This window comes from Chiloscyllium plagiosum, unplaced genomic scaffold (assembly GCF_037043375.1).
Source record: "Chiloscyllium plagiosum isolate Xiang-an unplaced genomic scaffold, Cpla_swu_hap1 HiC_scaffold_18, whole genome shotgun sequence".
Lineage (NCBI taxonomy): Eukaryota > Metazoa > Chordata > Chondrichthyes > Orectolobiformes > Hemiscylliidae > Chiloscyllium > Chiloscyllium plagiosum.
In genome coordinates this window covers 111,426,953-111,441,648 of record NW_028270156.1, presented here as the reverse complement: position 1 = coordinate 111,441,648, position 14,696 = coordinate 111,426,953, and the positions used below count along the sequence as shown (strand labels likewise).

Below are 14,696 nucleotides of genomic sequence, written 5' to 3'. Positions count from 1 at the left end.
AACTAGTGCTTCTCCTCCCATTTTCGCTCCCTTGGATTTTGCCCGACCTTGGTCTACAGCAGAGTCAGTTATAGAGTCATAGAGTCCTACAGCACAGAGAGAGGCCCTAAGGGCCAGACTGATCCCTGGCAACCATAATGTCCATCTATGGTCACCCCATTTCCCTGCCCATGCCCCATCTCCTTCTAATCCTTTGCTATCCATGTATTTGTCCAAATGCCTTTTAAATGTTGTTAATGTACCTGCCTCAGCCACTTCCACTGACAGCTCATTCCGTATGAGAATCAGCATCTGTGTAAAAAAGTTGCTGCTAACGTTCCCTTTTATTCTTTCCCCTCTAACGTTAAACTGATGCCCTCTAGTCCTCAATTCTTCAACCCTGGGAAAAAGACTGAATGCATTCACCCTATCCATGCCTCTCATGATCATATACATTTCTATAAGATCTCCCTTATGTCTCCTGTCCTCTGAAGAAAAATGTCCCAGCTTGTCCAACCTCTTCCGATAAGTCAGGCCATTGAGTATTATAGACCTGGCTACCGCTGTGCTACTCCCCTGAGAAGCTATCCCCAACAATACACCAGCTCTTTCTCCTTAAACATCCCGCATCCAACCCCATCTTTGTCCCCTGTATGATCCTCAGTTTCCTGCTCTTGCTTCAACCCAACCACCCGGACACCCACCTACCTGATGGAACCTGGATGCTTGGACAGGACAAGATCATGGGTGTTTTTAAACGCAATGAATGGAATTCTGAAATTATATTTGGACTGAATGTAATGTAGAGCAGCGTGAAATGGAGGTGGATGACTTACGTGACTTGCTGTAAGGATACTGACAGTAGAATCTGAGGCGATCGTGAGTATATGGAGGTGGAATGTGGGAAACGAGCTGGGACTGTATTGGAGTAGTCATGGTAAGAGAGAACAAATGCTGGATGGAGGGTTTCAGCAGCTGGCGGCCTGACACTGAGGTGAACCATCGGAAACTGTGCAAGTGGCCACCATCTAATAGGACAGAGAAACTGATCCATCGGCCTGAAACTGACTGACCACGTGGCTGTCAATGAGTCCAATACAAGTGAATGGAAACATTGCTCAGAGTCTGTTTCTGTAACATTCAACACAACCAGGAAATGGAAAGTGAATAATGAGCTGAAAACAAGGCCACTGCTCTGTTAGAGTCAAAATCATTCAATGTTCAGTCACTGAATATTCTCACCTGCAGAAAGGAATCTCCCAGAATCACAGCAGAAGGAGAAAAAAAACTTGGCAGAGACAGAATGAAGCCACCGCCTGCATCACAACAGCTCAGAACAAAGAGGCTGAATTCTCAATCAACTGACAAGCAATACAGATACTTTCAGATTTACAGATAGAGTTCAGAATTATTCAGGAAACAGACTTACCAGATACATTGGTAGGTGGTGTGTGCCAGAAATCCATGAAATAGCTTTGTGATGTGCCGTTTTTTCGTTGAGAAATTATTCTTTGTTTTCGCTAAGAAGAGCAGATGCACAGTTCACTGATTATGAGATTTTCAGACAAAGGAAACCTGATCAAGGACTCACAGGTCAATTACACTGTTAGTGACAGTCCATCGCACACAACAACAGCCTGTTACACAGAGAACAGAACAGATTCCAGTTTAACAGAGACACTCTCACAATGAACATCTGCTGCTTTAATAAAAATGTTACCTGTTTGAAGAAAAGGAACATATCAACAATACAGCGAGACTTTTAAACTGCCCGATGTAACTGTGGAGTTTTTACCCAATTCAGTGATCACTGTTTCTATGTATTTTGAAGCTATTTTGAGCAGGGTATCTATCGCGGGTCAGTGTGGACTTGCTGGACTAAGGGCCTGTTTCCACACTGGAGTGATACTATTCAATACAATTATCAACCTGTCCCACAGCAGGATGGGTAAGGCCCGAGGGGAGTCTGTACCGGGCAGTGGTTGTGTCCCACAGCAGGATGGGGAAGGCCCGAGGGGGGTCTGTACCGGGCAGGGGTTGTGTTCCACAGCTGGATGGGGAAGGCCAGAGGGGGGTCTGACCTGGGGAGGGGCTGTGTCCCACAGCTGGATGGGGAAGGCCCGAGGGGAGTCTGTCCCGGGAAGGGGTTGTGTCCCACAGTAGGATGGGGAAGGCCCGAGGGGAGTCTGTCCCGGGAAGGGGTTGTGTCCCACAGCAGGATGGGGAAGGCCCGAGGGGAGTCTGTCCCGGGAAGGGGTTGTGTTCCACAGCAGGATGGGGAAGGCCCGAGGGGAGTCTGTCCCGGGAAGGGGTTGTGTCCCACAGTAGGATGGGGAAGGCCCGAGGGGAGTCTGTCCCGGGAAGGGGTTGTGTCCCACAGCAGGATGGGGAAGGCCCGAGGGGAGTCTGTCCCGGGAAGGGGTTGTGTCCCACAGCAGGATGGGGAAGGCCCGAGGGGAATCTGTCCCGGGAAGGGGTTGTGTTCCACAGCAGGATGGGGAAGGCTCGAGGGGAGTCTGACCTGGGGAGGGGTTGTGTCCCACAGCAGGAAGGGTGAGGCCCGAGGGTACTCTGTACCAGGGAAGGTATGCGACCCAAAGCAGGACAGGTAAGGCTCAAGGGTAGACTGTACTGGGGAGGGGTTGTGTCCCACAGCCAGACGGTTAAGGCCCGAGGAGAGTCTGCACCAGGGAGAGGTTGTGTCTCACAGCAGGATGGGTAAGGCTCGAGGGGAGTCTGTTCCTCGGAGGGGTTGTATCCCACAGCAAGACGGTTAAGGCCAGAGAGTAATCTGTACTGGGGAGGGTATGCGTCCCAAATTAGGATGGGTAAGCCTCAAGGGTAGACTGTACCAGGGAGGAGTTCGGTCCCACAGCAAGATGCGTAAGGCCTGTGGACAGTCTGTACTGGGGATGGAATGTGTTGCACAGCAGGATGGGTAAGGCCAGAGGGAAAACTGTACCCAAGTGGGGTTGTGTCCAACAGCAGGGTGGGCAAGGCTCAAGATTAGACTTTACCAGGGAGGAATTTAGTCCCACAGCAGGATGGGTAAAGCCTAAGGGGTGTCTGTATCAGGGAGGTGTTGTGTCCCACAGCAGAATGGGTAAGGCCCGAAGGTGTCTGTACCGGGGAGGAGTTCAGTCCCACAGCAGAATGGGTAAGGCCCGAGGGCCATCTGTACCGGTGAGGGATTGTGTCCCACAGCAGGATGGGTAATTAGATTAGATTACATTACATTACAGTGTGGAAACAGGCCCTTCGGCCCAACAAGTCCACACCGACCCGCCGAATCGCAACCCACCCATACCCCTACATTTACCCCTTACCTAACACTACGGGCAATTTAGCATGGCCAATTCACCTGACCTGCACATCTTTGGACTGTGGGAGGAAACCGGAGCACCCGCAGGAAACCCACACAGACACGGGGAGAACGTGCAAACTCCACACAGACAGTCGCCTGAGGCGGGATTGAACCCGGGTCTCTGTCGCTGTGAGGCAGCTGTGCTAACCACAGTGCCACCATGCCACCCACAAATGTCCGAGGGAAGTCTGTACCGGGGAGGGTTTGTGTCCCACAGCAGAATGGGTAAGGCCTGAGGAGTGACCGAGAGCAAAGATTTACTTAGGGAGCTGAGGGGCAACATTTTCCACAGAGGACGGTTCATATACAGAATGGACTGCCAGTGGCACATGGGAGAAACAAGAACAATTACAACATGGAAAAGACATTTGGGCAGGAACATGGAGGGGAGAAAGTTTGAAGGGCCATGGGCCAAACGCAGGGAAATGCAACTCATTCAGTTCAGGAAACCTGGCCAGCATTGGTGACTTCGGCCAGAGAGTCATGCAGCACAGAAACAGACCCTAAGTCTTGCGTTATTGGGAGAGTGGACTCTCGTGACAAGGCATGTTGTCGAGACTGAAGTAAGTTACAGAGATATGGATGGTCGTCTGGACTGGAGCAGGTTCAAACGTATGAAGTGATTGGTGAGAGGGGAGGAAAGTACAGAGATAGGAACTGTTTTTAGCATTAGAATGACTGATCCACATGACAAGCCATAGATACAGTGTAGGAGAGGGAACACAGAATGGAACATTCTCAGACAGCATTCCCACCCTCTCGTGGAAGGCCTGCTTTCCCCTCTTTTGTACTGATGCTCACTAAGACAGCACAGGCTTGGATTGATAACTGTGACACTCCCGATGTTGTCTTAGTACAACAAAACTTGCAGTAAAGGCGGTGACCGAACCTGGGGTGTGTCTGTATTGTGCTCCCCTTCCAGCACTATAGCTATGTCATGTCCTGTTAACTGATGTTTGGAGCCCTCTCATTGCTCTCTGCACTGTGAGTGATCTTACCTCACTGCAGGATTTATTGAAGGCTCCAGATCTCCCTGCCCTGTGTCTCTCTGGCTGACAAACCATCTTCAATGAGGGATGGATTAGACACCCAGCAGCTGGGAAGTCTATTAGGTCAGGACCTTCCTGAGTACCTACAGACAGATAAACAGAATGGGAAATTAGACTGATGCAGTGAGGGCTACACATGTCAAATGGCACTGAGTCCCACAGAAATCTGGAACACCCCAGTCTCCATCGTCTATCTGGAGTGGAGAATTCTGTTTGCTCAGGATCTGGAGTAGCTGCAAGAGCGAGGGACACTGACAGAGGCAACAATTCGACCCACACAGTGAGGGATACTACATGGAGAGTTACTAAGTAATATCACCAGAGTGCAAGATCAAACAATTGTGCAGGAAGAAAGTGTTTTGATTCTTGTTGCACTGGGATGCGCAACTTGTGAGCAGGCGAAGTGATGGCATATTGGCATTATTGTGGAACAATTTATCCAGAAACTCAGCAAGTGTGCTCTGGACACAGGTTCAAATCCCACCATTGCAAATGATTGAATGTGAATTAAATGCTTCAAAAAAGATGTAACTAAAAACCTGTGAGTGAGTATTAAACAATTGCTGATGTTAAGAAAAATCCACCGGGTGCATTCATGTCTTCAGTGAAGTAATCTAAGGTGGGTCTTTCCTCCAATTGTCCTCGACCCCAATAGCCCCGCCCACCTGCTCATTGACCTTCTCAAGATGGCGGCTCTGAGGCCCGCACTCCCTCTTCCCTCAAACAAATGGCGGCCGTCACCCTGGGCCGCTTTCCCGACAGAGACCACCATCTCCTTATCAGGGCCTGGAGAGTCTTTTTCGGGTTTTTTCACCTATATCGGCGTCTTGTGAATTCTCTCCGCTCCTTTCTCCCAGTGAGTCTCCCACACGCCACTCTCTGAAGCCGAGCGTAGCCGCACCCGGAGAAAGCTGCTCTATGTCTCGCCGTGTCCTGGTTAATGTGACACTGCGCATGCCCTTCATAGAAACCAAACTGCGCGTGCGTCGAAGATTATCAGTGAGTTTATAGAGAATATTCATAACTGCATAGAATCACGGGAGAAATATTAGACATTAACAATTGCTCTGTCGAGTTACAGTCATTGAGATGGTTCATATCCAAATAGATTTTTCCATCCAACTTAATCATACCGGCCAGGTATGTAAATTTCCAATCATTCTGGGAATTTGAAAATAAGTTTGTTACTCGAGTTGTGTAAATCGATTGGAAATATGTACATTGCCAGATTTACATCTTAACTATGTTGTCAGATTTACATCTTAACGATTTCTTTAAAACCTCACATTGTTTTATGAGAGGGGATAATACTCCACTATGTCGTGAGAATGATCAATCCTGCAAAACAGTTTACTTTCTGACCAATGCTGAAGCGTTCACTCCCGAGAATGCATTGGTCCCGCTCCTCACCCACTCTGTTTGGAGGACCGGACGCTGCTCTGTCCTCCAGTTCCGCCCCTTCCTCCCAATTGCAGTGTTGATTGTGACGCGACTCAGCAGCTAAGCAACAGAAACATTAAGCGACAAGGGAATAAGAGAGAATCTGGATAAAGTAGAATGGAAACAAAAATTTTATGGTGGGAAGTTGATGAGCAGTGGAAGAGTTTCAAAGACATTTTACAAAGGTCTATTCCAGTGAAATGGAAGGACTGTATGAAAAGGCATACTCAGCAATGGGTATGTGAGAGGTAATTTCGGTTTAAACTTTAAGATGTGCCTGGACCACAGACTGATCTATAATAAAAGACAAAAACTTTTGTTTCTTTTCTAACAACCATTTTATATACTCAAAAGTAGAGTAGTTTAAATTGTGCAGAATGCTGACAATTTGTGAGCGATAGTAAAAACAAGCAGGCTCTTGATTAATGAAGCCATTCACACAGCTGTGAAGGATGAGTCCTTGACTGATAAGACACCAGGATGGGAGTACGACTTGAGACATCTGTTTCAAATTATAGCCTTTGACTGATAAGACTACAGGGTGAGAAAAACAACAAACTTTGGAGACTCTGGAGCCTTTTGTTGCAGACTTTGTGATAAAAATAATGATGTTTTTAAGAATGTGAACCTCATGGCTTGTTGGAGCCAAGGAGAGGAGGGACTTGTGCTATATATAATGGAGACTTTGTAAGCCTCAGCGCGCCTTTTCTTTAAGGGTGCCCGACTCTGCAGACTTGACTTGTTAATAAAACTTTGTTTTCCTGAATTTGTCTAGAGCGATTATTGAGAAGCGATTTTCGTTTCTAACAGGGTATCTGAGGAAAGTGATCAAATTAGACCATAAGACCATAAGACATAGGAGTGGAAGTAAGGCCATTCGGCCCATCAAGTCAACTCCGCCATTTAATTATGGCTGATGGGCATTTCAACTTCACTTACCCACATTCTCCCCGTAGCTCTTAATTCCTTGTGACATCAAGAATTTATCAATCTCTGCCTTGAAGATATTTAGCGTCCCAGCCTCCACTGCACTCCATGGCAATGAATTCCACAGGCCCCACGCTCTGGCTGAAGAAATGTTTCCGCATTTCTGTTCTGAATTTATCCCCTCTAATTCTAAGGCAGTGCCCACCGGTCCTAGTCTCCTCACCTAACGGAAACAATTTCCGAGTGTCCACCCTTTCCAAGCCATGTATTATCTTGTAAGTTTCTATTAGATCTCCCTTAACCTTCTAAACTCCAATGAATACAATCCCAGGATCCTCAGCTATTCCTCATATGTTAGACCTACCATTCCAGGGATCATCCGTGTGAATCTCCGCTGGACACGCTCTAGTGCCAGTATGCCCTTCCTGAGGTGTGGGGATCAAAACTGGACACAGTACTCCAAATGGGTCCTAACCAGAGCTTTTTAAAGTCCCAGTAGCACATCGCTGTTTTTATATTCCAACCCTCTTGAGATAAATGACAACATCGCATTCGTTTTCTTAATCACGGATTCAACCTGCATGTTTACCTTGAGAGAATCCTCGACTAGCACTCCCAGATCCCTTTGTACTTTGGCTTTATGAATTTTCTCACCGTTTAGAAAGTAGTCCATGTTTGTATTCATTTTTCCAAAGTGCAAGACCTCGCATTTGCTCACGTTGAATTCCATCAGCCATTTCCTGGACCACTCTCCCAAACTGTCTAGATCCTTCTGCAGCCTCCCCACTTCCTTAGTACTACTTGCCTGTCCACCTAACTTCGTATCATCAGCAAACTTCGTTGGAATGCCCCCATCCCTTCATCCAGATCATTAATATATCATGTGATCATGCAGGAAACCATGCCTGGGATCCAATGAACAACAAATCCAGCAGTAACTTTAGTGCAATTGCTGAATGGGCAGACTGTTCAAGTCCAAGTCGTTATCCAAGCAGCTCAGTCCTCAGTCACGCAGTCCCCTCAAGTTCAGACTGCTCAGATTTCTACTATACTTTAAAATGAAGACTCCCAGGAATCTGTGGATAGCACGACTGACTCTCAGAAACGTAGAGAAATTCTATTGAGACGGCCTTCATACAGGAAAATCCTGAATGAACTTTCTTCTGATCCCCCCAGTGTGCCAAGAAATCGATGAGGAGAAATCAGAAGAAGAGACTGTCTCAACCATTACTACAACGATGATGCAGACACCCATCTATCAGATTAGCAGTGGACAATACATTGCTATGACACAGGGGGAAGCAATTCAGCTGGCCAACAATGGTACAGATTAAATGCAAGGACTCCACACATGAACAATGACCAATACAGCGACAGCCAAGGTTGGAGCAGCCATTATACAGTATGCACAGAGCCCTGATGGACCGCAAATCTTTGTGCCGGGCAGCCAAATGCTTGTTCAAGGTGCTGCTGGAGATGTCCAAACCTATCAGATCTGTAGAACTCCTAACTCCACTGCTGACCAGGGAATGGTTATGGCATCTTCACCAGTCCTGCAAAGCCAGCCCCAGAATGCTGAAGAAACCACTCGTAAACGTGAGGTCTGCCTCATGAGAAACAGGGAAGCAGCTCGAGAGTACCATCGCAAGAAGAAATAGTATGTGAAATGCTTGGAGAATTGGGTTGCTGTTCTGGAAAATCAAGTTGAAAGAGAAGTCGGACAAAGTGGCCAAAAACAGCATGAAACTAGAACTGGGAAAATGTTAAAGGTCAACCGAAATCCACAGGAGCTATAAAGAAAAGTAATATAGAACATGAGAAAAATAAACTAGCACAGATTACAAAGACAGAAAGGAAAAGTTTATATAAATATATATAACGAGAAAAGAATGGCTAAAGTAAATGTTGGTCCTTTGGAAAATGAGAAGAAGCATTTAGTTATGGGATATCACAGTGGAGGATACTAATATCTTTCCAGTAACTAGCAAAGAGACAAAGGTAGGTGAGGATTTGGAAACTATCATTATTACAGAACAGCTAGCTTTAGACTGTTTTGAGGTAATTGAGCTAACGATAGAATAGTCTCCTCACCTTGATGGAATGCATCCCAGGGTACTAAAAGAGATGCTAGGAAAAATAGCAAATTCACTGGCAGTAATTTTCCAAAATTCACTGGAGCCTGTGGCAGTCCCAGCAGACTGCAAAACAGCAAAAGTGACACCAATGTTTTTAAAAGGAGGTAGACAAAAAGTGGGGAATTATGTACCAGTTACTTTATTCTCTGTAGTGGAAAAGATGCTTGGGTCTATTATCAAGGAAGAAATAATAGAGAATCTCGATAGAAATTGTCCCATTGTACAGACACAGCATGAGGGGCAGGTCATGCTTGACCAATCTTTTTGAATTCTATGAAGACTTTTCAAGTAAGGTAGACAACGGGGACCTAGTGGATGCGGTGTACCTGGATTGCCAAAAGACCATCAACAAGGTGCTGTGCAAGAGGCTGTTGCATAATATAAGGGTGCATGGCGTTACCGGCAGAGTATTAGCATGGATAGAAGATTGGTTGACTAATAGGAAGCAAAGTGTGGGGATAAATGAGCATTATTCTAGCTGGCAATCATTGACAATTAGTGTGCCTCAGGGATCGGTGTTGTGACTGCAATTATTTACAACTGATACAGATGATTTGGAGTTGGAACCACATGTAGGGTGTCAACGTTTGCATGTGACACTAAGATGATTAGCGGAACAAAGTGAGCGGAGGACTGTGAAACTTTGCAGAGGAACATAGATACATGGAGTGAGTGGGTAATGGTCTGTAAAATGAAATAGAATGTTTGTAAATATAAAGTTTATACTCTTTGGTTGTAGTAACATTTTTTAAAAAATCACTTGAATGTTAAAAAGTTGCATTATTTGCTCTGCAGAGTGACCTAAGCATCCTTCTACATGAAGGTTGGTCACCAGATACAATAATCAGTTCAGAAAGCAAATGGAATTTTGTCCTTCATTGCTGAAGGGATTATGTTTAAAAGCAGAGGTTTTGTTTCAGCTGTATTTGGGTGTTGGTGAGGCCACACCTGGCGTACTGCATGTAGTTTTTGTCTCCTTACTTGAGAAAGGATGTACTGGCACTAGAGGGGGTGCAGAGGAGGTTAACTAGGTTGATTCCAGAGTTGAGAGGTTCGGCTTAACAGTGACTGAGTAGATTGGGATTCTATACATTGGAATTCAGAAGAATGAAAACATATAAAATAATGAATGGAATGGATAAAATAGAAGTAGAGAGCTGTTTCCATTGGCAGGTGAAGCTAGGACAAGAGGGCATCACCGCAAGACTAGAGGCAGCAAATTTAAGACTGAATTGACAAGGAACTTCTTGACCTCTATGGAATTCACTGCCCAGGGAAGTAGTTGGTGCTCGTTCAGAAAACGTTTTTAAAACTAGGTTAGATTTTTTAAAATGTAATTAATTAATGAACACGGCGAGAACGTGGGTAAATGGTTCTGTGTCCACGAAATGATCAGCCATGATCTTATTGAATGGCAGAGCAGGCTCGAAGGGCAGGACGGCCTTCTACTGTTCCTAGATCTTAGGTTATACATCCCCCGCTCATTCGAGACTTGGAGGTGTTGGTGTTGGATTGGGATGGATAAAAGTAAAATTCACTGAACACCAGGCTATCGGTCAACAGGATTATTTGGAAGCACTAGGTTTGCTGCTTCTTCATCATGTGGTTTTGAGATGGTGTTGTCATTTTTAACTCTTGTAACTCATGAACAGCAACAAAAGCCACGAAGCAATCCGCATGCTCCAGCCAACAATGGGCCCCGGGAGATTGATGTCAGCGGCGGACCAATGGAAAGGCAGGGACAGAGCTGGAGGACCTGGCGGGGCAGTTGGTCCTCCGACCAATCAGAGTGAATGAGGGGGCGGGACTAGACTATACCACATGATCATCCTCGCGGTCGGTTCGGGATGTGTGGTCGGAGAGCTGTTGGTAAAGATAGAAATAAACAGCAGCAAGCGGGAGGGAAATGGTGTTGGTATGGGTTGAGAGGGTTTATAGACATTTGGTGCACATCGGAAAATACAAATTTGAAACTGAGTCCCGTTTTTGCAGTAAACGGGAAAATGCCTCATCCAGCGATTGACTCGAGTAAGCACCACCATCTTTATTCGGGGCAACGATTCACCGACACGTGCAGACGCCAGCTTTGTAGGGGGCAAAGTTCAGCGGGACGCATGTGCAGCCTTCTCTGGAAGAGAGTCATAGAGCAGGATTTATTCAGAGCATATTCACACCCAGAGAAAAGTTTTTTTTTTCTGGATTTGTTTTGTCATTCATTTAAATGATTTGGATGTGAATAGAGGCGACACCAAAATTGGAAGTATTGTGGACAGTGATAAATGGTATCTCAGAGGACAATGGGATATTGATCGGATGGAACAATGGGCTGGGGAGTGGCAGATAGGGTTTAATTCAGATAAATGTGAGGTGTTGCATTTTACAAAAGCAAATCAGAGCAGGATTCACACACTGAATTGTAAGGTCTTGGAGAGTCTTGCTGAACAAAGAGACCTTGGAATGCAGGTTCATAGTTCCTTGAAAGTAGAGTTGCAGGTCGATAGGATAGTGAAGAAGGCATTTCGTATGCTTCCCTTTATTGGTCAGAGCATTGAGTAATAGAGCTGGACAGGACATTGGTTAGGTCACTTTTGGAATATTGTGTGCAGTTCTGGTCTCCCTCTGAAACTTGAAAGGTTTGAGAATTGATTTTCAAGGATGTTGCCAGCGTTGGAGGATTTGAGTTGCAGGGAGAGGCATAATGGGCTGAGGTGTGATGTTATAGAGGCTTATAAATATCGTGAGGGAAATGGATAGCGTAAATAGACAAGGGTTGGTGGAGCCCAGAACTAGAGGGTATAGGTTTAGGGTGGTGGGGGGAATTCAAAAGGAGCCTAAAGGGCAACTAAAATTGAAACATTTGAAAGGCATTTGAAAAGGAAGGGTTCAGAGGGATGTTGGCCAAGTGCTGGCAAATGGGAATACATTAGGTTAGAATATCTGGTTGGCATAGATGGGTTGGACCGAAGAGGCAGTTTCTGTGCTTGACATCTCTGGCTGTGGGATCATAAAAGTGAACATTGCTCTGATTCATCTCTGGGCTCCTTGATGTCCACTTGTTTGTTGTCTAGCTTTCTCAGTCTCTCATGTGTATTTTTGCTCTGTGTAGTATTTTACTATTACGTTCACAGACCTCTTTGTAAATGAATTGTCCACTGCTGCCTGGCTCCTGACCATATGCTCCATTTTCAGGTTATTTTTTCCACAATATATTTGACAGTCAAGAGTTCTTTTTTCCAATAAGTGAGTGGATTTTCCTTCCATTTCTGACAGTCAAATTCTGCACCATTTTCATTCCCTATAAAACTAATTGCACTCGCTGAAACATGATGTGTATTTCTCCTTCCACAGATACAAGTGATCAAGGCCAAAGCTCTGTTGCCTGTTAAGAAGCTGATGTTTGACTTCCTTGTACTGCTGCAGTTGGAATGGTGAAGGTGCTCCCACAGCGTGGTTGGGTAGGAGACATTACAGATTATTCACTCAGAGATAGTGAAGAGTAGAAGATATCTGTACAAATCAACACATTTTTAATTTCACAAAAATATTGAGAACTTTTGACATAAGGCCACAGATGGAGAATATTATGTCCGGTGACCAAACCTTTGCGAAATAAGCAATTTTTCAGGAATGACTGAAAGGAAAAAAGCAGATCTTACAGGGTGGGAATTCCAGACCGTGTTGCCAAGGAATCTATAGAAACAGTCACACAGCTGAACTCAAAAATAAACACATCATTGGGAGTCTAAACTAAAATGAGTTATTGAGATGTGAAGTGTGTCTGGTGCATGGAGATATGAATGATTACAGCCAGGAATTAAGTCAAGGGTGTGAAAGTAAATTGCTGTTGCTTATAAATGGGAGACTTTTGATGGATCAGCAAGTTCTGGTACAAGTGAACACTTGGGCGGTAGAGTTTTCAATATTCTGAAGATTATAAGGACGGTGATTGTGGGATGCTGGCCAGGAGTGGGTTTAGATAATGAAATCTAGAGTTAACAAAATGAACGAATGAGAGTTTCAGTAAATGAGCTGAGACTGTGGTGAGGTCAGGTGATATCACCGAAGTCGAAATAGTGGTCTTGGAGTGGGACTGGGCTATCACCCTCAGCTCTGGGATTCAGCTGTTTGTCAGTTTGTGAATCAAGTCTGTAACAAGCTCAGAAGCTGATTGGCCCTGGAAGAATCCAATGTGGGCGTCACTGAGCAGGTTATTGTGAGCATGTGCTTGACAGTACTGTCGATGACAACGTCTATCACTTCACTGCTGAGCGAGTGTGGACTGATGGAGGGAAACTGGCTGGGTTGGATGTGTCCTGCGTTTTTGTGTTGAACAACACTGGGAAACATTTCCCAATATCGGTAGGTGCCAGTGCTGGAGCAGTACTTGTCTTGGTGGGCAGCAAGTTCTGGAGAAGAAAGTGAGAACTGCAGATGCTGGAGATCAGAGCTGAAAATGTGTTGCTGGAAAAGATCAGCAGGTCAGGCAGCATTGAGGAACTCATTCCTAAAGAAGGGCCCATGCCCGAAACGTCGATTCTCCTGCTCCTTGTATGTTTCCTGACCTGCTGCGCTTTTCCAGCAACACAGTTTCAGCAAGTTCTGGAGCACAGCCATCAGTATTATTGCCACAATGCTGGCAGGGACCATAGCCTTTACACCATTTGTCCATTTCTTGATCTGATTTGAAATGAGTTTTCAACCAATTCGATTCACATCTGTGATGTCATAGACAAATGGAGAAGGCTCATTCACTTGGCACTGCTGGCTGACAATTGCTGCAAATGCTGTCGTCTCATCTGTTGCATGAATGTGTGAGGCCCCTCCATCAGTAAGGGTGGGGATATCTGTGATGGCTTCCTGCAGTGAGTTGTTTAATTGTCCATCACCATTCCTGACGAGGTGTGGCAGAACTCAGATCTGATTCATTGGTTGTTGGATCACATAGTTCTATTTGGTGTTGCTTGCACTGTAGCTTCACTAGGTTGGCACCACATTTTTAGGTATGCCTGGTATTGCTCCTGGCAAGCCCTGCGGAACTCTCCATTGAACTAGGGTTAATTCCCCTGCCTTGATGTTAATGGATAAGTGGGGGATATACCAGACCATGAGACTTCAGATTGAGCTGGAGTACAGTCCTGCTGCTCCTGTTGGCCCACAGTGAGACAGAAGTTGCAGTGTCAAGAGGGCTGATTGTGTTGTTGTATTTTCCAGTTCATTGGTAGATGTAATGTGGTCCATCCAGTTTCATTCCTTGTTTGAGACTGTGCAGTGATTAATACAATGAGTGATTTGGTGGGCCACTGTCAGGAATGCAACTTTTTTTGAAAAAGGCTTTGTGATTTACACATGAAAGAAGTGAATCTATCATGGTATTCGAACAGATGAAAGACTCACCAGACAATCAAGGTATTTTTCAATGTATAATTTCAGTTACATCACACTATAATTTTTTGCTATAAATTCTGTGCCTTAGAATTGTGCCCTCCACAATCGTCTGATGAAGGAGCGGCGCTCCAAATAAACCTGATGGACTATAACCTGGTAGTGTGTGATTCTTAACTTAGAATATTACAGCACTACTAACAGGGCTGCATGTAAACAGGCTCAGGCCAGTTAATCAATACATTCAGAAGAATTTCCTCCAAGTTTGATGACACAGTATTAGTCAATACCGTCAACGTCAACCCGCAATGTTGCTCTTAACAAAAACTTCAGGCTGACACAAAGCTCCCCATCCCACTGCAATGTGGTAACCGGGCCCGGCTCAGGAATTGGAACTGGGACATTTGTGGACTGTGATCT

The 14,696-nt window shown here is 45.4% G+C and overlaps 1 long non-coding RNA gene and 1 pseudogene across 1 annotated transcript; one reads left to right on the top strand and one right to left on the bottom strand.

The window, feature by feature from the left end:
- Positions 1-1,421: 1,421 nt before the first annotated feature.
- Positions 1,422-5,259, bottom strand: LOC148147164 (uncharacterized). Its single transcript, XR_015760078.1, has 3 exons — positions 5,207-5,259; positions 4,342-4,475; positions 1,422-1,499 (listed from the first exon to the last, which is right to left on the bottom strand). It is a non-coding gene; the product is annotated as an uncharacterized LOC148147164 (long non-coding RNA).
- Positions 5,260-5,481: 222 nt separating this feature from the next.
- On the top strand, positions 5,482-8,555 carry LOC148147163 (cyclic AMP-responsive element-binding protein 1-like; annotated as a pseudogene).
- The last annotated feature ends 6,141 nt before the right edge of the window (positions 8,556-14,696 follow it).